A 25882-nucleotide genomic window follows, 5' to 3' on the forward strand; every position below is an offset into this window, starting at 1 on the left:
ACATTGGTGTGAAGGATAATTTTTTTAAGTACTACTGTGATTAATAAAAACTATAAATATTTCTCCCAGTTTGGAGTGGGTGAACTTATGTGCCTAATTTTATTGGTTTCTGATTAATACTCCCATATGCTTCCTTTTTGAGCCATGTTCTTATCGTACATTTGATTTCTCTTCCTCACAAATGCTTGCCTCCTACTTCCTCCTCGGCTACACAGGCTCTCAATCATTTCTTTTGCCAATTTCCTATTTTCTGTTCCTTCCAGTGGAGACAATGTCTATGCTATCCTGCTGTCTCGAGGATGAAAATACAGGCACCATTCTTTTCACGAAACCAAGAACAGGAGTGACTAGAAAGGCCTTAGTCATCAACTTTCCAGGCTGACAGAAATGCAAAAATAAATACTATGACTTCCAAATACCACTGCATGCCCTGAACACACAAGCAAGGTCAATTGGTTGATACCTACTTCCTTAAAATTAATTCTAATGTAGACCATTTTTTGCTGTCTTCCTCTTTTGTAAACATACCTCACTGTAAATTTTTTTTTCAGAGGAAAGGGTTTTTATATGAAGCAGTAGGTAATTCCCAAGTCATTCAGTTTTGCTTTGCATCTAGAATCTCAACAATGAATCTATAATACTCAGAGTTCTTCACTATGGCAAAACAGAATAACATGAATATCCAAACCTTTTTCGTAGGCAGGGAACAATGGTTGCAAAAAGCAAAATTCACACAGTGCAGTTTTTAAGAAAAAGAGGAGAAAAAAAAAACACACAGTATCAACACAGAACTCAGCTGCAGAGTGTTGTTAGGCAGCTGCCCTCTCTGTCTCTATAAGGAACAATTCAGTTGCTATTAGCATCATCTAAGTGCTAACATGTGGAATCTGGGGTTAGAATGTCTAGTCTCAAACACCATCTCTATTATTTACTAACTTTGTGAATTTTAGTGAGTCACTTAAAGCCTCAGTGCCTTGGATTGTTTTCTGTAAAAACTGAAGTAATAATGGTCCCTATCTCAGGTGTATGGATTAAAAAAGGTGACACATGTAAAGTGTTTAAGATAGTGCCTGGGACAGTAGATAATCAATGTAAATCATTATTATAATTGCTTATTTGGAACATATGCTCCATTCTTCTCCTTGCCTAGCAATTTATTCCACTTGCACATGCCAACAGAGCCACCAGTTCAGAGTTAACAGTATCTCACAACTGCAGTGCCCATAACCTCTGGCATACTCAGTCCATGTCATGTGAGGTACACATGGCCACCTTCACCTGGTCTGTGGGTAGGAACAGATTATCTTAAAAATCTGTCAGCAGGAAGTCAAAGACCTGCCTTTCTGGTGTGAATGTTTCTAATTTATAGATTTATAAACATGTAAATGACACAAAGAATTCACATTACATGTATTTTCCCTCTCAAGATAATATGAAAATAACATTATGAACAAATGAAGCCAGATGAGGAAAAATGTTCTGCTTCTAAGGTGATGAGGTCACTGTATGCCTGCAAACCTTTTAATTGAAACCGGATAATCACTTTTCATGGATTCAGTAAGATTAATTCACTGGGTAAAATAATGGGCTAAATAACCTCCAAGATTCTTTGATTGCACGATTCAATTTTACACAGAGATTGTGTAATACAATGCATGATATTAAATTGAAATGAAGTCTTTAATGCAAATCAGGAATGTAAATTTCCCTTTGTTTGACTCCTACAAATCCAAAAAGGAATCTTGTAAATCAGATTAGGTAAAGGCTAAATGTTCATTCGAATAAAAACTATTTGGTAAAATGTTCATGTTAAAGTGTGAAGTCACTCTAAAAGGTTAAATGCTCACATTAGATACATTTAACATTTAGGGCTATTAAAGTAGTTGAGAAATAAAATAGAGTCATGGAAATTTTCTTTATAATCAGGTGTTGCAAATGGGAAAATACAGGAGCAGAAAAATCACAAAATTATATCAGCATTAAACTTTATATAGAAAACGCAGCCAATTGCCAAGTAAAACATAATTTCTATTATCAAAGATATCATTTATTATGCCAATATTTTACGGAAAATAGGTGATTTCCACAAAATTCAGAAAAAAAGTGATTTTCAGGCAGGGAGAAGAGGATGACAGTGTTAGTGATACCATTTCTCTTTGAAAGTTCTTGATCATAATATCTATGTGTACTTTATTACCAGAACAACTATTGGAAACGGAAGATCACACACCTTAAGAGTGTGATTAACGAACAATTAAGACTACAAACTATGATGTATTTTGGACTTGGAAGGGAGCATTCTACTTTACAAGAATTAGTTTCCCATAATATTTATTTTAATTACAGTGGTGAGTGCAAAAACTGTGGAAGGAAAATTCCAGCTATTTCAGCAGATTGGCAAACATTAGCCAAAATTTAGGAAACTTACTCCTATGCTTCTTGAATACAGGTGACTTTTACTCATCTTTTTTGCCCCATTATTGAATAGAACGTTATTTGTAATTTCACAGGTCTCTCATGCTAGAAAGAATGAAATGAGATTATACGGAAACATAGATAGAAAAAGTATTACATTTATAATAGTATAGCAATTTATGCTGGCCATGTGGTTTAACAAATGTTTAAGTACGTGGTATGTGGGATAAAGCTTTAGAACGAGGTGAGAAAAATGATTTAGGGATGCTGAGTTGTGTAGCTGATAAGCATATAAATGGTACTGATAAGCAGTGTAGCAATATAAGCTATAATACTATGGCTCTAAAAAGAAAGATAATTTGGGATAAAGATATCAGGAAATGATTTCAATATTCACTATTCCTGCAATATAATCTAAATGTCTTTGCCCCTTATGAGGAAAAAAAAATCTCAAGGATACAAAAAAATTGAGTCACAGTTAACAGTAGTAAAATATAGCTATATTTCAGTAATTAAAAGCTTTTACCAGGAAATGAGTTCAAAATTTTAAATTGCCTCTATGATGTGGCAATGCACAGAAATAAGGAAAATCAAGATGTCAGTAAAACAAATGCTTTTTCTAATTATTAAAACTCCAAAGTTTGGGAAGAAAGAGTGATTCTATCAATAATAAAACAACAATAGTGATTTCACACTTACTGCCTAATGATGTTCAATTTAAATTATTTGAGTCAATTAGGCCAGACCTTAGGTCTCAACAATTAATTCAGACCTCAATAATTTCAGTTATTATTTTGCTATTATTATATCCATATTAAAATTTTAATAAACCATATAATTCTGATATTTGTGATTTTTATTATGAAAACAAGCGCAGAGCCTACTTCGACATGCATTGTAAATCACCTGAGATCAGGTCACATGTTTAGAACTGTGAAAATAAAATCCAAGTTTAAGTACTCTTTAGGTATGTACAGGGCATTATAAATAATATTTTCAAAATTCTAGTTTGTCTATAAAGACAAAGGTCTTTCCTTAAGGCAATGTTTCCTAAATAGTCTTCCATAAAATACCAATGTCCTAAAATCTTCTACAAAAATGGCATCAATAATCACATAAGCTTGAAAATTTCTAAACCTAGCAATTGTCTGAATATAGACTATAGATTGGAGCCTGGTGCCTGTCCAATATCAAGTAGGATTTTATGAGTATATTAATAAAATGGATGAGAAGGGTGCATATATTTAATAAGAAGGAATCATTTTGCCTTTATAATTTTTACAAATGTACTCTAATTTAGGTGATATATTCCCATGACTAAAGACTCACAGAATAGAGCAGGAATACAAGCAGATTAAATTTTTTATTCCCAATTTTGCAAAGAAATGAGGCTAAAAATAATACTAAAATACAGAAGTGATTTTATTCATACACCACAATATTAACTCAAAATATTATTCACTGGAAAAATCTAGATTAATTATGTTATACTGTTAGCCAGCCACCTATCCAAATAATGCATTTATGCTATAACATATAACAAAACCTATAAAACCTCACTTATCTTAAGTAAATTCTCAGGCAGAATATGATTTTTAACTGGGTAATGATGCTAAAAAATATGCTATTAACTGCCATAGTAGAAATAAGTTCTAGTAACCTTTTAAATAATGAATGTTGGGAAAAATGTGAAAATAAATTACATGTATCATAGTTCTCCTCATATAATAGGCTCACTCTGGAAATAAAATTCCTTGAATTTCCATGACCTATACTTTTTTCCAGAATAAAAGTTACCCAGTTCTCTTGTGTCATTCTGTTGAACATTCCCTATTTTTACCCTCACAAACAGCTGACTTGAGACACTTGAATAACTAAGGAATTGAGTCAAGCAAAATCCTAAGGCGATGGGCCTATTTTTGCACAACTGAAGGCAAATAAGATAACTTAAAAATCAACTGCACATATTTCTTTTTTGTATTTTAAAAACTAATTCTTTTTTATTAAAAAAGCTAAAATATTTATCAAATTTAAAATAAATGCAGAAAAACATAAGAACTTACAGAAAATAAATGCAAATTTAGGCATGTTTAATGGTCTACCCAGAATATTGCATGACAAATGATTTTTAAATTGTTATCATTGTTTAATTCTCTTTACTTTTGCTCAAAGTCAGTGACAAAATGCTTGGGTAAGAAGTAAAAGAAAATGTTTCCACAAAATGATGTTATTTAGGTACTGTCAGGGTGCTTCCCACCTTCAGTAAATACTTTAGTAAATGCCTTCAATTTTTCTGTTATATGCCAAGCAAAATGCTGTACAATAAAATACCTACTCCATGTATTTATAACTAAAGGTTACAGGCCCAAGGTGGTAAAGCAACAAGCCAGTTACCTCAGGCATCATGCTGTTTGTGTGTCCTTTATGCTTTTCTTTGTCAGGCTGGCTTCTGGGAACTGTTAGGTTCCCATGACTATTATCTGTAGTTTCCCCTTCCAGTGAAATTGAAGGGCATTACAGGGAACAGTCACCAGGTCCTGGCCAGAGTTGATGCCAAGATCCAACAGAGTCAAGTGATGGAGCAGGAACCAGGCCAGGGTGCAAGATAGGTAACAAACAGGTTCCAGCAGACTCTCTTTTCGATTTCCTGGCACTTTGGAGTTAGTAAGGATAAATTCACATCTCTCATGAATAAAGTGAAGTCCAGAAAACACTGTCAGCTACACAAGCATCTTTATGCTGTTTAGGACACTATTTCAGCAACAGGCCAATAACAGATTTCTGAGGCAATGGCAACAATATCCAAATACTCCAAGAGTATGAACAGTCACCAAAGGGAAGAATGCCTGGTAACTTTGCTGGTATTATTATTGATGCAGGTGTGTTGCTATACAGTGTGATAGTTTCACAGATGCAGGAAACACTTAGCATCTGAGTGTTTGCCAGTCTTGACACATAGGCCTCTCCATGTGCCTCTTTTTAATCTTATCAGAAAATTCCTCTTACAAGAGATTGTAAAAAAAACAAAAGGTAAAAGTCAATGTCAAATGAAGTAAGAGCAAGTTTTTAATAGTAATCACTGCGATAACTGAAACAAAATTATACTGAAAAATTGGTGAACGATGTGTGGTTTTATTTTTTTTTCATTTTCAGATTTCTAGGAATTTGAGAGACTTCTCACAGATGTGAAAAGGAGAGACCTGTTCTCTTAGTCTGTTTGTGCTGCTATAAAAACAATACCACAGAATGAGTAATTTATAAAGAATGCAAATTTATTTCTTGTATTTATAGAGGCTGGGAAGTCCAAGATCAAGGTGCAGGCAGGTTCAGAATCTGGTGAGAGGCCCTGTCTCTCCTTCCAGGATGGTACTTTGTTGCTGCGTCCTACTGAGAGGAAATATTGCATCCTGAAATGGCTGAAGACAGAAGAGCAAGAGGCCCAAATGCTGCACGGAGCCTCTTTTATTTATTTATTTTTTTAATTTTTTATTTTTTTGAGATGGATCCTTGCTCTGTCGACCAGGCTGGAGTGCAGTGGTGCAATCTCAGCTCACTGCAAGCTCCACCTCCCGGGCTCAAGTGATTCTCCTGCCTCAGCCTCCCAAGTAGCTGGGACTACAGGTGCACACCACCATGCCTGGCTAATTTTTTTTTTTTTTTTTTTTTTTAGTAGAAATGGGGTTTGACTATGTTAGCCAGGATGGTCTCGATCTCCTGACCTCGTGATCCACCTGCTTCGGCCTCCCAAAGTGCTGGGTGGGATTACAGCCTTGAGCCACCATGCCCGGCTGGATCCTCATTTATATAAGGGCCTGACTCCTATTCATAAGGCAGGAACCCTCACAAACTAATCACCTCTTACTGGTCCCGACTCATATTGCTATCACAATGGCCATTAAGCATCAACATGTAGATTTTGAAAAAGACACATTCAAATTACGGCAGCTGTACAGGCAAAGAATATATAATTTTTCAAAATAAAAGTTTGATTATGTAATGAAATAAAGAATCATGGCACTTCAACCATATTATATTATTCTGATGCCTTTAATAGCATAAAGAACACATACAAAACACTTCGTTTGAATCATTAATGATTTGATTACAAGAGATGGTCGTTTTCTGGAGCCAATATAGTGCATGTAAAAATGTTTCTTGGCCAGGCACAGTGGTTCATGCCTGTAATCCCAGCACTTTGGGTGGCTGAGGCAGGTGGATCATCTGAGGTCAGGAGTTAGAGACCAGCCTGGCCAACATGGCGAAACTCCATCTCTACTAAAAATACAAAAATTAGTAGCACGTGTAGTCGCAGTTACTCAGGAGGCTGAGGCACACGAATAGCTTGAACCCAGGAGGTGAAGGCTGCAGTGAGTCGAGATCGCACCACTGCACTCCAGCTTGGGTGACAGAGTGAGACTCTGTCAAAAAAAAAAAAAAAAGGCTCTCATTCCAATAGACTATCTGGGAGCACATGCTGCATCAGGATCAGAATGGACCTGTCATTTGTATATCATATTTGTTTCATTCAGTAAGGGTTTTAACAGTATTACTGTTCATAATCTTAGCATGTTCTTCATCATCTTGTATCTCTAGTTCTGCTTTTATGAAAGAAACCATATTCATACAGAAATACCTCGTTTACATAACTTTTTGTTTGAATTGTTGGTCATAGACTCTTAGCTTTGGTAAATTACAACTTAAATATTGATTGTCTAAAACACAGATGTTCCATGCTCTTGACCAGACCATAAAAGTTCTCGATTAACAATGAAGTATTTCATTTTTTCCTCATCATCTCTCTCCTATAAAATACCATTGAGTGGGTAGTATGTATCTTCTACCTGATAGTCTTCCCACACTTCCTTGATTGTGTATCTTTTCAGAGTCAAGAAAGAGATATTTTGTTGCCAATGCATGGATCAGATTCTCTTGTCAACTGCAAAGAAAAGTTCCACTCATGCTGTAATACTATTAGACACTATAAAACTTTGCTGTACACTGAATATATATGTCCCCAAAACTAATATATTGTAACCTAACTCCCAAAGTGATGGTATTTGGAGATGGAGCCCTTGGGAGGTGATATAATTTGGCTGTGTCCCCACCCAAATCTCATCTTGAATTGTAGTTACCATAATCCTCACATGTCATGGAAGGGACCTGGTGGGTGGAATTTAATCATGGGGTGGTTTACCTCATGCTTTTCTCATGATAATGAGTGAGTTCTCACAAGATCTGATGGTTTTATAAGGGGCATTTCCCCCTTTTGCTCAGCACTTCTCCTTCCTGCCATCATGTGAAGAAGGATGTGTTTGCTTCCCCTTCCACCATAGTTGTAACTTTTCTGTGGCCTCACAGCCATGTGGAACTGTTAGTCAATTAAACCTCTTTCCTATATAAATTACCCAGTCCGGAATATGTCCTTATAGCAGCACGAGAACATATTAATACAGTAAATTGGTACCAGGAGTGGGGTGCTGCTGTAAAGATTCCCAAATATGTGGAATCGACTTTGGAACTGGGTAATAGGCAGAGGTTGGAACAGTTTGGAGGGCTCAGAAGAAGACAGGGAGATGTAGGAAAGTTTGGAACTTCCTAAAGACTTGTTGAATGGCCTTGACCAAAATACTGATAGTAATATGTACAATGAAGTCTGGGCTGATGTGGTCTCAGATGGAGATGAGGAACTTTTTGGGAACTGGAGTAAAGGTCACTCTTGCTATACAAACAGACTGGTAGCATTTGCCCCTGCCCTAAAGATTTGTGGAACTTTGAACTTGAGAGAGATGATTTAGGGTATCTGGTGGAAGAAATGTCTAAGCAGCAAAGCATTCAAGAGGAAGCAGAGCATAAAAGTTTGGAAAATTTGCAGCCTGATGATGTGATAGAAAAGAAAACCCCATTTTCTGGGGAGAAATTCAGGCAGGCTGTAGAAATTTGCATAAGTAACAAGAAGCCAAATGTTAATCACCAAGACAATGGGGAAAATGTCTCCACAGCATGCTACAGACTTTCATGGCTGCCCCTCCTATCACAGGCCAGGTCCAGGAGGGAAAAATGGTTCTGTGGTCTGGGCCCAGGGTCCCCCACTCTATGCAGCCTCGGAATGTGGTACCCTGTGTGTCAGTTGCTTCAGCTCCAGCCATCGCTAAAAGGGGTCAAGTTACAGCTCAAGCCACTGCTTTAGATAGGGCAAGCCCCAAGCCTTGGCGTCTTACACGTGGTTTTGCACCTGTAACTGCACAGAAGTCAAGAATTGAAGTTTGGGAACCTCTGCCTAGATTTCAAAGGATGTATGGAAATGCCGAGATGTCAAGGCAGAAGTTTGCTTCAGGGGCAAGGCCCTCATGGAGAAACTCTGCTTAGGACAGTGAGGAAGGGAAATGTGGGGATGGAACCTCCACTCAGAGTCCCCATCGGGGCACCGCCTGGTGGAACTGTGAGGAGAAGGCTACCATCCTCCAGACCCTAGAATTGTAGATCCACTGACAGCTTGCACCATGTGGCTGGAAAAGCTGCAGACACTTAATGCCAGCCAGTGAAAGCACCTGTGACAGGAGCTGTATCCTGCAAAGCCACAGGTGAGGAGCTGCCCAAGGCCATATGTGACCATGTTTTGCATCAGCATGACCTCTATGTAAGACATGGAGTCAAAGGAAATCATTTTGGAACTTTAAGGTTAAATGAATGCCCTATTGGATTCCAGACTTGCATGGGGCCCAGAGCCCCTCTGTTTTAGCCAATTTCTCCCATTTGGAATGGGTGTGTTTACCCTATTGTATCCATTAACAGAAAGTAACTAACTTGCTTTTGATTTTACAGGCTCATAGACAGAAAGGATTGCCTTGTCTCAGATGAAACTTTGGACTTGGACTTCTGAGTTAAGGTTGAAATGACTTAACACTTTGGGGGACTGTTAGAAAGGCATGATTTTGTTATAAAATGTGAGGACATAAGTTTTGAGATAGGCCAGAGGCAGAATGATATGGCTTGCCTGTGTCCCCATCCAAATCTTCTCTTGAACTGTAGTTCCTAGAATCCCCCACATGTCATGTTAGGGACCTAGTGATAAATAATTAAATCATGAAGCAGTTACCCTCATGCTGTTCTCATGATAGTGATCAAGTTCTCACAAGGTCTGATGATTGCATAAGGGGCTTCCCCCTTCGCTCAGCACTCATTTCTCTCTCCTGCTGCCATGTGAAGAAGGACATGTTTGCTTCCCCTTCTACCATGACTGTTAAGTTTGCTGAGTCCTCTCCAGCCATGCAGAACTATGAGTCAATTAAACATCTTTCCTTTATAAATTACCCAGTCTCAGATATGTCCTTATAGCAGCATGAGAACAGATTAATACAGGAGATGATTGAGTCCTAATGGTAGATACCTCATGAATGGAATTAGTGACCTTATAAATGAGACCTAAGAGAGCTCTCTCACCACTTCTGCTATGTAAGCACACAGGTATAACACTGCTAACTGTGAATCAGAAAGCAGGCCACCAGACACTGAATCTGCCACCAGCCTGATCTTGGACTTGCCAGCCTCCAGAACTGTGAAAAAAAAAAATTCTGTTGTTTATAAGCACTCAGTCTATGGTACTTTGTTATAGCAGCCCAAGCTAGGACAAAACATAAACAAGACATACTGTCATTCAGCTCAACTGCCTCACAGTTAGAAACATATATTATCTCAATTACGCATTTCAGAACAGTGTACTACTATTAAAGAAACACGTTTTTAAACATGTATGCTGGAACATCATTACAGCACTATCTTTATGTTTCCTATCAGAGGGCTAGAGTTAAGAGCTAAACTGTCTATAATGAGGGACTACCTAACTCTTCTGGAATAGGTTTAAGATGAACCCTTACATTGAATTTCAAATTATAATGAAGTTCTGGTATTCTAATGAACAAATTATTGAGGTTTTTTTTTGAGTAGTCATTCTCATTAAAGTATAATTGGAGCTGAATACACCTGTTTAATAAGGTATAATCAAGCACTCAAAAAAGAAGAAAACAATATTCAAATCCCAATTATTTAAATGTAACCCTAATTCAATAACATTATCTGTTTCTATTTGATTTCTTGATACTAGCATCAATCCCAACATATAATTTATAAGGTTAACACTTTTGAAAGAGGAATTGTACATGTGGAAGAGTCACAAAGTAAAGTATTGCCAACATTTTTCTCATTCTTTTAAGTTTGCCTTTTGTTTTTTGAAAAAGATTTCCAGGTGTAATTCTGACAGTTAAAAATATGATGATTTTTATTTTTAGCTACCACATTTTAAAAGAACAGAATCCTAAATATTTCTCTTGCTGCCCTGTAATTTCCCTCTTCTATAAATTGTGTGTGCAAAGAGGGAGGATTCCACTCTACCTCGGAAGAAAACATGTAATATAAGGGAAAATATGGATTTTGGAAATAAACCTTTGTTTCCTAACCAGCCAGAGCCATTCTAAATTGGAGATAGCAATGCCCAGGTAATAGAGATGCTGAGGTTGTCAGGGAATGATTAAGGATTGCATGAAGTGATGCTGTAAAAACTCTGTAACTGTATGTTTGGCACACACTTAGCACCAAGTTTGTTACCTGCCTTCTCTCCTTTCTCATTCCAAAAATCTGAGTGTATAAACTGGATTTTGCAAATCCTTCAGACACCAAGAGAGTACCAAAAAATCATATATTTAAATTTAGGTTTTACAGACCACAAGCGGTTATCTGAATGCATAACTGAGCAAGCATTAAGTATTACTGCTTCAAGACAAGAGCTAATAGAATAAGAGGCCTAATAAAATGTAGAACAATTTAAAATAGCTCATAGATTTTTAAAAGTTGGATGGAAATGTTACAAAATTGGCTCAGAAACCAACACCCTAAATATGGCACTTTGACATTCAGAAGGAGCCACAAGGTCTCTCTCACTTTCTCCACCCTCCACCATCCTCAACCCTCCAACCCCCTATCTACCTATGCCCCCCGACCCACATCTCTCAATCTTCTATGTCTCCCAAAGCACAGAATGAAGTTGTTCTCTAAGTCACTTATCTGCCTAAAGTCCAGATATGCCAAAGAATAAAACAACTACTGCAGGTCCCTTCCCTGAGTCTTCATTAACTGAATTCATATTGCGGAAAGGAAGACTGAAGTCTGTCAACAAACCAGGACAGATTTTTGTCAACAACCCTTATCGGTTCTTTGGTACAAATGGGCTTTGTCCCAGGACGCTGTATGTTCTTCAAGCCTACTGAATTCCCTAAAAATCATTTAGTATCTCCCTAAAAGCATCCATCCTTTGCCATCTTCCATTCCCCTAGGAAGTAGGTTATATAAGCATCTGTACCACATAGGGATACCGGGAACTCACTCGGTGATTCTTCCCTGGGCATGACAATAAATTGTATGCCTTTTCTCCAACTAATCTGTCTTTTGTGAATTGATTTTTCAGCAAACCTTCAGAGGGTAAAGGGGAAACTTCCCTTGGCCCCTACATAATATTCACACTTGAAGTAACTGACCAAATATGCATAATAATTTTGATCATAAATACTGAAGTATCCCAATGAACAGTCATAATTAGGTTTCTAGGCATTTAAAATATTTGTTGGTGACACTTTTTTTAGAAGTGTTTCTTCCCCACCTTTATTTGGAACATTTGAAAATAAATGTAGATAACGGATTCAGGTAGCTTAATGAGGTAGAGTAACAAATTTGTGTTATTAACAAAAATAAAATGAAAACAAATAAAAATACACATTTCCTCATACAAGTATTTTTTCTTAAATTAATAGCATATATTACTTAGAAATTTAATGGTAAAAAGGAAACAATTTTATATAAGCCTTAGATCTGATGTCTATAAATCCTCCTGTACCAGGACATTACTGTGTTTAATGCTCTCCCCATGGCACAAGAGGCCAGGTTACATTCACACAGATGCTAATGTGGCCTACAGGGAACACAGACTTACATTTTCTTAGATTATCTGTGGCTTCCTCTGAATCATTCACCTTTTCCTATCTACTTATTAGTTTGTCATATTCCTTAGTGATACTCAAACAATTCTGCAGTTTCTGCCCCTTTTTCAGTTCAGAACAAGAAGCTGGTATGAAGTTGCATTGATTCTTTCTTTTTCTTCTGGAAGCTGTCACTGCTTTATGAAAATGCTTTCAAGCACTTTATTGTTACATCAAAGACACTGCAACAAGTAATGGGTAATGAGGACCTATATGGATATTAAGAACTGATACTACAGGAAACAGAGAAAATTACAAATGACTGAATATGAAGAGGCAAGGTAAAGAGAAAAAGAGTTGTGGGCAGAAAGTGACAAAGAAACAGAGAGAGGATGCATAAAGTTATAGTTCCATAAAAAATCAGTAAATTCAATAAAAATTTGCAGAACCATTTGTACTAAGAGCTAACTCAACTTTTTTAAAAACATGGCACAATGCTTTGAATAGAAAAGAATTAAGCCACATGATAGAACAAATTGGGATGTTCACTTTTATAAACTTCTGAAAGTATATTCCTATCTATGTTCTAGCTCAAAAAGTTTTTCATTTTAAGAGTCCATTTCTGGATGTTATTGGATAAAGAGGATCTACTTACTAGTTTTGTAGACTTATGTCAATTATTTGATACATCTGTTTCCTAATGCTCTCTGTTACAAAAATGGAAATAATAACATCTACTTCATTTGGCTACTCCAAGTTTTTAATGAGATAAGGTATGAAAAGCTCTGGGGACACTCTTGGTACTTAGTTGTATGCTCAGTATCTAGTATTTATTATAAACAGTGATTAGAAAAAAATATTAGAGTTATATCCAGCATTCCCTCATGTTATGAAAATAGAGACATGGGGGAGAAAACTGTCTCTGCCATCAATGCAAAATACTCAGTTTTATCCAGTGAATAAATATCCTAGATCAGTGATTTTCCACATGGATTATATTTTAGCCTCACAGATTATTGAGTAAAATATAACTTTTAAGTAGTTAATTAGTTGATTCAAATGTTTCATCAAGTTTAAGAATCAGCGTTCCAGATACTTACAAAAAATATTCATAGACAAATGGTTATAGCATTATATAAATTATATACAGTAATATGATCCTTATTCTTCAGCAGACTTTTAATTTATCTATTGGTGTACTTTTGATTTTGAGTTCTGTGGCACTTACTACGACTAGCTCCTCTCTTAACTAAAGACTATCCATCTCTCAGCTCCAAAATAAATTTCACTTGTTTCATTAATGTCTTCTTTGATTCCTCCATCAGAAAGCAAAGTATCTTCTGAAATTCTAGAGCAGGATTTAATAATTTTTTTTTCTCTAAAGTGCCAGATAGTAAAACTGTTAGGTTTTGCAGGCTAAGTCACAACTACTCAACTTTGCCCTGCAGCAGGAAGGCAGCCACAGAAAACAGGAAAACAAACAGGTGTGGATATATTCCAAAAACACTTTATTTACAAAATCAGGCAGTGGTCTGGATTTGGCCCAAGGGGCTATACTTTGTCAACCTCTATCCTAGAAAATCATGTTCTCTATCATTAATTTTGACACTAATCCTACTCTGGGTTGTGCCTTTAATTAGTGGGTGTGTGTATATATATAATCACACACACACACATATATATATTCACACATACACACACGTACACACACACACAATATCTCTAAAATTTCAGTCTCCTTTGTAGGATGACAGACAGAAAAGATGTCTTATACATATTTGTCCAGGTATTTTTGCAGAGTACTTCATATAGCAATGCTTAATTATTTACTGATTTGAATTGATTTAAGGTATGGGAGCCAAGATCTAGTTGTCATTAGCATCTTACCTGCACTGAAACATTGGGTGACGCACTGACTCTTGGGGTGCTATAATGGCCAGCCTCACCTTGCTGAGTCCCTATTCTCCCTATCTGTAAATGAATATAATCTATCTTACATGACAATATGAGGATTCAAAATATGTATAAAACAGCAAACACACAGAAGACACTTAAATGACATCAATAATTATGTTGGCATGTGTTTTAATTGGAACAAATATCTCTAAGTCATTATAACAGAATGATTATTGTCTTGCTCTTTGTGGTAGTTTTTACATGTGTTTATGTGCGCTATCACATCTAAAGGGAATTTCCCTCTTAAAATTCCCTTAGGTTGTATTCCCAACTGGTATTACTAACTTTATAACTAAGTGAAAATTTCACCACTTAAACATTTTTGCAGCATCAATATCAGCACTTGAATCTCCTCATATATGTGCCAGAAACTAGAATTTTATCCATCTTGAAAAGATCCACATTATTTTAATATTTGTTTATTTTCTGACCTTCCTACTTGGGTCATGCTGGGAGTACCAATATTATAACTCATAAATACTTATGTACAGAATGGAATGCCTCAGGAGTAAAGAAGTTCTGCCTCAATATATGCCAAAAATAAAGGTAGAGATAAAAATGACATTATGATGATTATCATTTATTGACTACCTACATTATTTCTCCAACAACAACTCATAAAATAAATTTTATTATTTCCAAAATGAGAAAACTGGGGCTCTAAAAGTTACATACCTTGACTATGGTCAAACAGCTTAGAAGTAGCTTAGTCGAAATTTCATTGGGCTATATCTATCTGTCTTCAAAGTCTCTGATCTGACATGTGACACAGATTGAGAAAAAAGGAAAAGAGAATAAAGAGATAACTACAGAATAAGACTGACTACATACAGAAGATGACATGAGAGGTCCACAAAAAAAAATTGGCTCAAGGACATAAATTGCTTAACCTTGCTTTGAGAATATATTTGATATCTGTGTAACTCAAGACTAAAAAGGACTTACCTGTTCTATTTACAGCCATCTCTCTAACATCCAAAACAGTGTCTGGAACACAGCAGGAGAATAAATAGTTGTTAAAGTACTGCATTCTATGCCTTAAAATATGTCAGAGGCTTTATTCAAAATCCCTCTTCACTGTAAATTTGATATATACCCATCTATGAGAATTCTCCAGACCCTACTCTGTTCATGCACTCACTGATACCCACAGCACAGGGCTTCCATGGGAGTCTTGCCACCTCCCACATATTCTATCCCTACCACCTTGCAAACTGAGTTATAGGAATGACATCCTGGACTTACTGTTCCTTCAGTCCCTACTGGTTCTCCAGCCTCCTTGAATCCACAAGGGGTTGTTACTTTCTCTAAGCTTTCTAGCTTGGTTCCAGGTAACTCCTTCAAATAGTAAGGAAGCCTTATCATTCCTGTTGACTTTATGTTGTAACAGACCCAAACTCATTATACCTGACTACTAGTCTCTGTTTTAAAAAATATTTATCAGACTTTGCCTGTAATCCCAGCACTTTGGGAGGCTGAGGTGGGAGGATCAAAAGGTCAGGAGATCAATACCATCCTGGCTAACACGGTGAAACCCCATCTCTACTAAGAATACAAAAACAAAAATTAGCCGGGCGTGGTGGCGGGCGCCTGTAGTCCCAGCTACTCGGGAGGCTGAGGCGAGAGAATGGCATGAACCTAGGATGCAGAGCTTGCAATGAGCCAAGATTGTGCCACTGCACTCCAGCCTGGGTGACAGAGTGAGACTCCGTCTCAAAAAAGAAAACAAAAAAAATTATCGGACTTTTCCCAAGAATGTCTTAAAATTTACTGCAGCGTGAAATACTTGAAATTAATACTATTGAAAAGGTACATTGTGTTCAACAGATTAAAATCCAGACCCTTCCAATGACAAGATGTGTAACCTTGGGCAAAATACTTCACCTCCGTGCTCTACTCTGCCCATCTGTAAAATGAGGATAACAACAATGCTTCCTCATAAGGTTTTGAGGATTAAATTAGTTAAAACATGTAAGGTATTAAATATAGAAGTGTTCAACAAATGTAAGCTATTCTTACTTAAAGCTTATCTTTATAACTTTACTTAATAGCCACTTATTTGGTCCAATGTCTTTAAATTCACTTATTATACGCACACACACACAAGACATGTTTGTTGTTTTACTACTTAGGGCATTAATCTATAAAAGAGTATAATTTTACTGAGTGGCTAATTTCCAATTACAATCAAAAGTTAAAGTGAGCTTTCCTATCATCCTCCAGTGGTTTATTCATTTATTTATTTATTAAACTGTCGGCACAGAAAGGAAAGTTCAGCCCTGAGGTAACTATGGGATTCTCCCAGAGGTAGATCGCTATATATACCTTGATTTCCCACCCTGACTTCACCTGAAGAGATATTGACAAGTTACATCATGAAAAACAGTTCCATTATTTACATTCAAAACCATTGTTATCCTTGAAGTATTCTATGCATTTGTGGACTTTCCTAAAGTTGAATTACTCCACAATACAGCAGCCTTAAATAAAGAATGTAACCAGGTCACATGCAAAAAACAGGAAGAAAAACTGAATATGTTAAATTGATAGAGAAAACAAAAGACATGTGAGCTGTCACCACATTGGTACAGTATGTCATTCAAACGAGAAAGGGATTCATTTCATGTGGCCCCAGGAAGCTGAACAAAGACCCTAGGTAGAAACAAGAAAATTTGAGTCACAAGTAGAATTGCCTTTAAAAGAACAGTCTGCCTCAGTGTGTACACTTAAATAATAGACGGTTTATTGAACATAATGAAAACAACACATAAAAGTGGAAACAGATGTCCTCCAAGTTTCTTGCAACTCTATAATCTACCAAAATGCTAAAGATGACGTAAATATGAATACATTATTATTCCTGACATCGACAACTTTATAGTATAAGAAACTGAATAATTACATAAAATCAACTATAATAGAATGTCAAGACATTCTATTATACAATGTCAAATAAGACATTATAAACATAATGTTCCTGAAATTTTAGAAAAATTATTCTAGCTATCCAGACGTGTCAGAGGAAAATTTGTATGTGGTATTTAAGCTCAACTTCTTAGAAGGTGAGGTTAGAGCTAGAAATGGTAGGAAGTTAGATTCATTTCAAGATATAAGAACAGCATAGCCAAAGATTTGGCGGTAGGAAGTAGAATGAGAATGAACGAGGCATGAGGACAGTTCCATTTGAGTTGAGTATGATGGTAGTGGGAGATGAACATGGAACAGCTGTTTGGACTTACATCATGCAGGGACTGAAATGTCAGTCCTTGGACCTAGGTGATGGGAGTGTTACTTAACAAAGGTGTGCTTCCGTGAGAGTATCTGATACCATGTACAGAATTAACTGGTAGGGTGAGAGACCAGAGGTGGGAATACCCACTAAGAGACTATTACATGACTGTAGGTAGTATGTCAAAAGCACCTGAAACTTCTGGCAACAACAGAATAGAAGGAAATAATTAAAAATTATTTTGGATGTACACAAGTCCAGAGAAAGGGTGGTCTCAAAAGCTTCTAGGCTAGAATACTGCTGATAGCAATATGAAGAATGGGGGTGACAGAAAGAAAGAAGACAAAAAGGAAGGAAGAGACCACAGGATACTGGAAGTATCAAAAGCACAGTAAAGAGAAGCTGTCCTGCAAACATCTAGAAATGTCTGGAAATGCCTAAAAGTTGAGGGAAGGTCAGGACTGCAGCAAATGGCTTGGGAGTTATTCCTACTGAGGTGAAAGCGGAGGTCCAGAGCAGATGAGCTTTGTCAATCAACAGAATGCAGGCTAAAGAAAAGTCCAGCCAGGCTCAGTGGCTCATGTCTGTAACCCCAGCACTTTGGGGGGCCAAGGTGGGCAGATCACTTGAGGTCAGGAGTTCGAGACCAGCCTGGCCAATATGGTGAAACCCCATCTCTACTAAAAATACAAAAAATTAGCCAGACGTGATGGCGGGCGCCTGTAGTCCCAGCTACTCAGGAGGCTGGGGCAGGAGAATCACTTGAACTCAGGAGGTGGTGGTTGCAGTGAGCCAAGTTCATGTCATTGCACCCAAGCCTGGGTGTTGCAGTGAAACCCTGTCTCAAAAAAAAAAAAAAAAAAAAAAAAAAAAAAAAAAAAAAAGCCCAAAACAGAAACTGGAGAACACATACTTATATTGAATACGAGGTGAAAGGCGAGCTGGAGAAGAAGCAGTAAATGAGCGGTGAGAGAAGTAACAAAATAAAGAGCACATGAAAGCCAAAACAGGAGTTCAAGAAGCATTGGGCATGAATACTGCCAAAGGTTACTGACAGTCCAAAGCAAATAATTTGGAGCCTAGGAGGTCAATGATGCTCTGATTATTAAAGTTAACAGTTGTTATGCCTTACTAATAAAGAACTCATTGTTTCAAAACAAAACATTTTTATACAAGAGTATTATTTTCATCCTTTAATGAAAGGCAAAATAATTTTGAAAGTACTCTGAAAGTACTCTGAAAGTACTCTGATCCCAAATAAATTGTTTAAACAATCTCAATTTGATCTTATTGGCTGACAGTTTTCAACCATATGGATCACGATTCCACCACAGGTATATTAAAATGTAGAGAGGCATTTTTGATTGTTACAATGACTAAGGGAAAGCCACTGACTTATAGAAAACAGAGATAGATCATTGTTACGGACTTAATGTGTGCCTCCAAAATTCATGTTGAAATCCTAATCCCCAAAGGAGTGGTATTAAGACATGGGGACTTTGGGAGTTAAGTAGGTCATGAGGATGGAACTCTCATGAATGGGATTAGTACCCTTATAAAAGAGAGCTCTCACTCTCATCCCACCATGTGAAGATGTTAAGAAACCAGCAGTCTACAATCCAGAAGAGGCCTTCACCAACACCTGGACCATGCCAGCACCCTGATCTCAGATTTCCAGCCTCTAGAACTGTGAGAAATAAATTTCTGTTGTTCATAAGCTACCTAATCTGTCTATAGTTTGTTATCGCAGCCCAAATTTACTCAGAAAGGTCACAGACACCCAATGCTCTGCAATGAAAGAGACAGTCCTACACAATGAAAAAGTGTCCCACCCCAAATGCCAATAATCCCACCTGTTGAAAAATACTGTCACCGACTGCCATTTATCACTGAATTTGCCTTTCACATATTTGTGAAGAACTGATGGAACTTCAAATCCTAGAAATTTTGAAAATCGTTTTTAAAATAAGATAAATGTTAATATCCCTTAGAAACTTATCAAATGCATGCTTTGTAGTTTTATTTTTTATTCTTATCTAATCTAGTTAAAAAAGATATAGATATTCAAGTTAATTACTTAGTAGGGCAGCTGCTTTGTAAAAAGTACCATTCTTTTACATATTAGCTTCAATAGAAATCTGATTAGAGGTATTGACTAATTAATAATGATACATATTGTATTATGAGGTGGAGAAACAGCAAATGCTTGTAATAAAATGCTTTCTACAAAATACCAACATTGTATATGGATCTTTATTTATCTAAACAAATATTTCATTTGTGTTCACCACTTACACAAAATATTTTCTATTGAAAGTTGCTATTTTAATGCCAACTATTACATAAAACTAATCACCAGGCTCTATAATTGAACCATACAGACATTTTTGTGGAACTTAACGAAAGTACCTTTAGGCCAGTATCTTGCAGCTGTCGTTCAATTGTCCCATAGGATTTTCATGAGGTCCTTTGAGACTTCAATGAGTATTAATGAAAACATTTGCAGGAGTTTTAGTATTAGGTCAGAAAAATTATTTCCAAAAATACTTGCTTCATTTATCAACACTGATATTTGTGAATATGTTGAAATTGTCTATGGTGCACCCAAGTCCCAGTTAGTCCAGCTCCAGCTGGACTAGTTTTATTATAGTCAACTCCAATTTGTTTAATTTTCTCCCATATTTTTAATGATTACAGTTGATATATAAAGACCCTCCACTTATTTACTAATTACCAAATACGTGTGATAAGTGTTATTTATTCCTCTCGACAATGGTCCATTTTAGGCTAGTCTCTCATATTATGATTTTAAACAGCTGGATCTCTCACATAGGTAGACTCAGCCCCTGGATTCACCATTTATAGCAGCAACTGAGAAAATGAAGCTTTTTCACAAGTTTAAAAAAAAAAAAGTTCCATTATTCACTGAGAGCTAGTGTGCAGATGTTTCCCAAGATATTTCTTAATCACTTTGATCCAAAGTTTTGAGAAAGCCTGTGACAAACCAGGATGACTTCTCAAAGGGAGTCCACTTAATGGTTTATTATGCAATTCAACTTTGTTGTGCCATCTAATGGCAAGTTTGGCATTTCAGAGTTCCCAAAAATCTGTTAAAAATAAGCCAGTGATGCTTATGATAAACTAAAAAACATAAAGCCAAATATTTAATACCTAAAAGTAGTTATTGAGTTATTTCCGTGTATGTGCTCAGCACAGTGCTATTTCACAGATATTATCTCATTTAATGTTTACAACCAATATACAAAATTGGTTACTATTCTATTTTTACACATGAAGAAACCGAGACTTAAAGAGGTTTAGCAACTTGTCTTTGTTGATAAGTGGCAAAGCTAAAATCAAAACCCAGACAGGCTGGACTTCAGAGCCCCTCCTCTGCCCTGTCCTGTCCCAAGCAGCAGCTCCACAGAGGTTCCCAGATGAATCAGATATACCATCTACTCTCAAAGACCATGTAGCCCAGGAAGAGAGATAGGATGCCTTCCCAAATAATTGTAATTCAAGGTAATAAGAATCAGCCTAAGAGAAGCCCAGATCAAGTTACGAAGTAGTTCAGATGAACACAGATTACTTCAAGATGTGGAAACCAGGAGGGTACTTTTTATTTGGGATGAGTTGAAGGGAGGAGGGGAACAAAGGGCAATAACAGAATGTAATTACTCTTTGCTGCATGCCATTCTATTTATCAGGCACAGTATAAAACAGCTTATATTTGTTATCGTCTTTGGTGTTCAGAACAACCATACAAGTACTACCACAACATTGCATAAGACAAAGCCAGCCAGTGGCTTAACTAAAATTTAAATCCAGTGCCCCTGCATTATGGTCTGCCCTTTTAATTTCTTCCTTCTTTTTTTTTCCTGGTCCACCTTGAGTAGGTCACTCTTTGATGTTTGCACTTCATGGGCACCTTTTGCTAATTTGTCAAACCAAAGAGAATATTTTCCTATTTTGCATAAATGAGCATCATAAACTAGATGATTAGATGCAAGACAAGGAAAAGGAATCCTCAAAAGAGCCTCAACTATTGTGTTCTCAGGGCAGAGTTCATGCTGGATTTCCTGCCAGATTCAGTGTTGAAGGCAGGAGACACTTGGACTTGCTAATTTTTATTTCCTCCTCTTCCTCCTTCCCTCTAGTTCTGCTTCCCTCCCTCTTTCCTTCTTTCTATAATCAGTTGTTCTGAACCATGACATGCCAGACACTGTACTGGGCTATGGAGAAAACAACAGGTAAGGTCTTTGCTCCTATTTAGCTTCATGCAAGGCAGAAGCTATATTACACAGTGGTTAAAGCCAAACAGATCGCATCGGTGCTTGCCCCAGCTCAACCACTTACTAACTGTACCAGCTGAATAAGCTATGAAACTTTCTGGGCATAAATTCTTTTTTCTGTAAATATGGATATGGACAGATCCACCTCAAAGGGTTGCTACATGCTATCAGACAGTGGTAGCACAGTGCCTGGAATATGGTGAGCATTACAGAGTTGTCATTATAGTTATTATATACTACAGTTACTTTATACTCTTAGGAGTGAGTGGATTGGTTTGCCCAAGGTGTAGTAGAAACTGCAACTCAAACTCTTCTCTCAAATAATGGAAATCAATTCATTGACAAAGATAATCTTCAGAGAAGGATCATCCTCCCCTCATAACATGAAGAAAAATCCTTCATTACCTGTTTTTATTCATTAAGGATCACTATTAATGGACAAAAAACGGGCTGAATACAGGTTCCTGAGAAAAGACACTCTTCTCAAATTCGCCTTTTAGCAGATCTTACCAACATTTCTTACAACTGTGGAGTTCCTTTCAAGTTACTTGGATATATGTTTCTTCCATCAAGAGGAGAAAAAAAATGGACTAAAAGGCAAATGGGATACAAGAAAGATTAACCTGGATGACTGACTATACGAGAACTTCTTGAAAACAGAATTACAGCCTCATTCATCTTGGCAACCCTGGTAGGGTGTCTAGACTGATTATAGGGGCTCAAATATAGCCCGTCTATATTCTAGGTACTTACCACAGACTTCATTCTTCCCAATATCACTTCAGAGTGGGTACCACCAATCTCATTTTATAGACAAGAAAAAGGTAAAGCCCAGATTGTTAAACAATTACTCAACCTTACAAAAGTGCAGAACCAATCTGTTCTAAAGTTAATTCCCTTTTTCCATGTGAATGTCTCAAAAATGTTTGGTGGATGAATACAGAATTAAAAGCAAATTCTGGAGATGCCTTTTATTTCAGATCCGTGATCCAGGAATATGACTCTAGACAAGGAAGGTTTATTTAGGTAATGTTGCTCTCCTTCCCTTTAAAAGAGCTCAAAGCCAAAAATATAAGCCAGACATTATCAAAGAGCAAATGAATGTCTAGAAATAAACTGAGCATTTATAGAAGGATACACTAATCTGAACATCGGGAAACAGATGTTAAAATTTCAGATCACTTATTATTCAAACATGCCTTGGGGGGAAAAAAGTAATATGTAACTGCAAACTGTTGTTGTATTTGCAAAAAATAGTTTCTGAGTTTGTAAGTTGTTATACAATATACTGAGTTTCTTACGGTTGTAATCTTTCCTTTCCACTGAGATCATTCAGTCCCTCACTTGGATTCCTTTAAATGTAATGTGCTCAGTCAGAAGTAGAACCTGGAGTTAGGATTGCTTCACCAGAGCTAAATATTAGTCACTTTGCTCAACCCTCATTTGCCCTCTGCTGTCCCCACCCAACTCTCATTTTTCAGCCACACTCCACCAAATGCATACTTAGTGCTTGTGGTTCCAGTAACACAACACATTCAAGCTAACCTGTCTGTGGAAAGTTTGCAACCCTCTGAGTTCAGACTGGGGTTAGCCATGAAGCATGGGGTGACAGGAAATGGCATGCAGTAGTCACTCTTTCCTCTGGGTCCAGTCTTTTTCCATCACTTTCATCATTGTCCGCTATTTTATTCCTCTGCTGCATCTCCTTTGGGACCCAAGAGGGAAGGAGGACACGAAATAATACAGGAAAGGAAATCAAAAAACAATTGTAGAGAAACCACTCCTCGTTTCCTCTTCCATGTCTCGTGTGTGTGTGTGTGTGTGTGTGTGTGTGTGTGTGTGTGTGTGTGTGTGTAAAATTTTAATTTCCCTGGAATTGGAACTACAGAAGTCCCTCCTCAGCCCTACCGGGAAAGTGGCACTGGGAACGACCGCCCTTTCCAAGGCAGTCTGCAATCCTTTTCGCGGAAGTAGAGGAGAAAAAGGGGTGGAGAAGGGCGCCGCGATGCAGCATCCGCTGAGAAAACAAGCAGTTCGCACGTGAGCGGGCTCGCAGCCTGTGGCGCCACCTGACCGGGCCTGGCGCCCCCAATGTGGTGCAGTGGCCCAGGAAGACCAGAAGGCTCAGGCCCTCCTGAACCCTTGCCAAGTCAGAGGTCCTTTTCTGCCTGGGCTCAGGCCTCGCCCGCATATAGTTTTCCATCTGCTTCCACCCCTGCCATCCTTCCTGGGGACCAAAAATGAAGAAAGACAAACCCCCCATCCCCCGGTATTTCGTCTTCCCCTCACAGCCTCTTCCTGTCCTGATCATCTGCTCAAAGAGAAGACGTTCTCTCCACACACTCTCACCACCCCCGCCTCCACCTTCTGCGGCAATGAAGCCACGCCACCCTAGGGGGCTCGGGGGCCGGATGCTGGCGGGGCGCGCACTAGAGACACGCCGCACTGGAAGCAGCCCTCGGAGTCCCGTGAGCCAGGGAGACTGGGGTGCACCGCGCCACGCTGAGTCTCGGTGTAAAAGCCGAGAGCGTGAGCACCTCCTGGCCGAAAGCACGCGAGGCGCTCCCTGCCCAGGACCCCGCGCGCCCCCGCAGTTCCCGGGCAGCTGTCGGCGCGCACTGGCTGACGCGAGCTCTGCTCCCGCGGCCGCTTCGGGGTTTTTTTTGTCTATATAAGGGTTCGCTGGCCAACTCTGCGTTGGCACGTTTGTCACAGGCTGGCCATTATTTGCACACACGCGTGCGGCTCCGCGGGCAGCTCGGGTCGCAGACGCAGGCTCGCCCTCCTCTTAGCCGGCGCCTCCTCCTCCTCCTCCTCTCCCCTCCCTCCCCAGCTGTACTTACTTTATCTGGTCTCTGGCGCAGGGTGGGCGCTGCAGCCCTCCGTTCCCAGCAAACCGCAGCCGATTCGCCTCGCTGTCAACGGGTGAATGGAATTATTTATTTATTTATGGCCCCTGACGTGTCCTCGCCCGCCACAGCCAGCGGAGAAGGAGGCGGTGGCGGGAAGGGGAGGCGCGGCTGCTGAACGCCCTTGTGGGTGCGGAGGAGCGCGCGCCAGGGGTGGGGGCCGGACAGGCTGCGGTGGAGGCCCGCCCGGGGGGTGGGGGGGGGGGGAGCCGCCTCCCGGTGCCTGGAGACCGACTGAGCATGCTCCAAGCGGCTGTCAAAGCTATAGGCACTTTCTCTATCGCTCGGGGCACTCCACTTCGGATTTTAGTTTTGACCAAGGAAGAAAGCCAAAAGGCAGGTAGATCTGTCTTTCCAGATGGGTCGTAACTTGCTGTATCCGAAGTACTCTGTAGCCTGACCTAGAAGACAGATGTGCGGTAGCTCTGTCTAGATATCCCAGGGAGTTGTGCAACCCATGCATGGGAGAGGAAAGCATGCAAAAAAAAGAAGAGTCTGGCCGAATGCAGGGAGAATAGGAGATCCTCATTGTGAGCTTGCAGGGAAAGTGTTGAGCCATTTTTCAACTGAGGCCTTTTTGGGAGAAAGAGGTAGGGCACTGTTGGAAGTTAGACTCACCAACCAAATCACTTCACGGAAAAAAATATAATTGACACCATAGGAGGAAGGACATAGAAAACAGCACCAAAAAACATTAAAAATAGGAAGGATTTTTTTTCAAATCATTTATAATTCCTTTCATTTTTAATTTCTCAAATTACTTAGTTCTTCAAACCAGCATTTAGTTATTTGACAACGAATAGTGCTAGAGATAATGGTAATTCTGCTGTCATTGGTTTGGTCTATTCCCCTGTCTAAAATGTGCTTCTTGGTAAAACTGGAAAGAGGAAGGGCTGGAAGAGAACATTTAAGTAACCCCATAGATTGGGTTTCTTTAATATCTTTAAGTTAAATTGCCACTTTAGAGAAAAAGAAACTATCCAAAAGAATAATTGTAGGTTTTGGCTTGACAAGTCCTATTGCAGTTTGTCTACCAGTTTAGCTAGGTTTCTCCTCCTTGATTTCACAATCATTTTAAGGTGTGTTATATGATTCTTCACATTTTACGAATTTATA

The 25882-nt window shown here is 38.4% G+C and overlaps 1 protein-coding gene across 1 annotated transcript in view; it reads right to left on the bottom strand.

Annotated features, from left to right (window-relative positions):
* Positions 1–25213, bottom strand: part of SLC16A7 (solute carrier family 16 member 7) — a 188091-nt gene extending 162878 nt beyond the window's left edge. Inside the window, exon 1 of the mRNA XM_008978459.4 lies at positions 24701–25213. The gene's annotated coding sequence lies outside the window, so the exon portion shown is untranslated. The remainder of the gene's footprint in view (positions 1–24700) is intronic.
* Between the last annotated feature and the right edge of the window lie 669 nt (positions 25214–25882).

This window comes from Pan paniscus, chromosome 10 (genome assembly GCF_029289425.2).
Source record: "Pan paniscus chromosome 10, NHGRI_mPanPan1-v2.0_pri, whole genome shotgun sequence".
Classification (NCBI taxonomy): domain Eukaryota; kingdom Metazoa; phylum Chordata; class Mammalia; order Primates; family Hominidae; genus Pan; species Pan paniscus.